The sequence below is a fragment of the Anastrepha ludens genome, chromosome 6 (assembly GCF_028408465.1).
Source record: "Anastrepha ludens isolate Willacy chromosome 6, idAnaLude1.1, whole genome shotgun sequence".
In the NCBI taxonomy this organism is placed as follows: domain Eukaryota; kingdom Metazoa; phylum Arthropoda; class Insecta; order Diptera; family Tephritidae; genus Anastrepha; species Anastrepha ludens.
In genome coordinates this window covers 116,998,923-117,000,472 of record NC_071502.1, presented here as the reverse complement: position 1 = coordinate 117,000,472, position 1,550 = coordinate 116,998,923, and the positions used below count along the sequence as shown (strand labels likewise).

At 36.1% G+C, this 1,550-nt stretch overlaps 1 non-coding gene across 1 annotated transcript; it reads left to right on the top strand.

The window, feature by feature from the left end:
* Positions 1–1,106: 1,106 nt before the first annotated feature.
* Positions 1,107–1,178, top strand: Trnae-uuc (transfer RNA glutamic acid (anticodon UUC)). Its single transcript has one exon. It is a non-coding gene; the product is annotated as a tRNA-Glu (tRNA).
* Positions 1,179–1,550: the final 372 nt, after the last annotated feature.

Sequence of the window (1,550 nt, the reverse complement as noted above, 5' to 3'; positions counted from 1 at the left end):
TTTTTGACTGAGGAAAGTAGCAAAATACGGTCAATCCTGAAAGTCTAGTGCTAAGAAAAGCATAAAGAAGCGGAAACTCTACTTTAAAGTATTTAATTTTTTTACAACTACTTTGAAAAAATTGTCCTTGATTAGATATCGAGAGAAATCGCACAAAACTGATATTTTTCAAAAGAGTGAGCTTTCCAAGCCAATCAGCGGCCAATTTGCCTGTAAACATTTCAGGCAATAGCTTTGAGGTCTCGCCGGCGTTGGACTAGGGAATACTGTACTCGGACCCGATTAATGACACTTGATAATAAGATGTTTTGATTCCTAGTGGTCAAGAAATATCTGTGCGTGCATTCGGGTATATCTTCTTTGAGTGGATATTTCTTCAATTCCAGCACTATTTACCAAATATTTAAGAGAGGATTCTTCAACATTTAACTTTTCAAACACATGCATATGTATGAAAGCCCTTATCGAAAACACAAGCAACAGACTGTTGATCACCTGTACACTTAATAACTTTTAACAGGTTTACACATATTGTGTTAGCAGCAGATCTGTTTAAAGTGGAATGCAAATTAGTAACAGTTTACTTCTCTTCTGCTCACTTTTGGAAATTTGTAGTTGTTTTAGCAGCATGGCTTTCCTATTAGAAGCCTCCGCGGAGGAATAATCTTAGCATGTGAGTGAGGAATTCTCCAAGAGCTGACTGCGATGATGCTACTGTCATAAAAAATCTTCAAGCTTTCTTCATCTCAAATCTTTTCTTCAACAATATGCCGACGGAAAGATAATTTGCAAAACATAAATAGTATACGAAGAATAACAAAGCAACGAGTTGGTAGTGCCTATAGGTAATTGGCACTTGTACGTCATCAATTTATTTTTACATTCTCGCAAACATTTTTATACCTAAACACATGTACAGCAGTTGTGTGTTGTATGCAAGCGACTTTGTTTCGTTTAATTATAGACGACGTAAGTGCACGAAAAAAGCGACGTCGCTGTGCTCTGTTCAGTTTACTCGTTGCGAGCATTGTTTCGTGAGTAATGTGAAAAGATCGTTTCTAATCGTGGCTTCGCTGTAGTAAGCATTGTGTGCGAAAATAAATATATCCCATATGGTCTAGTGGCTAGGATATCTGGCTTTCACCCAGAAGGCCCGGGTTCGATTCCCGGTATGGGAAGTTCATTTTTTTAATATTATTATTTTTTTAGTTTATTGAAATTAATTCTCTTAAATTTAATTATATTTCTTAATTTTATTTATTTCTTATATTTATTATTTAAATTTTAAATTCAGCTACACCAAAATAACTTCCCACTTGTTCCACTGTATCGCTTGCTGATCACTTTGTGCAAGCGAACGAAAATCATTTCACGGCTGTCAAATTTTCTATTAAAAAGCGTTATTCGGTTTCTTTGCGTACTGCACAGCGTCTACAAGTCAAAAGTGATTGGCGGGATATGTCAAAGAAGGTGTGGAGGCACACTTGAAGGCATTTGAGTGAGTAGTATAAATATGCGTTTGTATGTATGGTATGTATGCCTGTATTGGG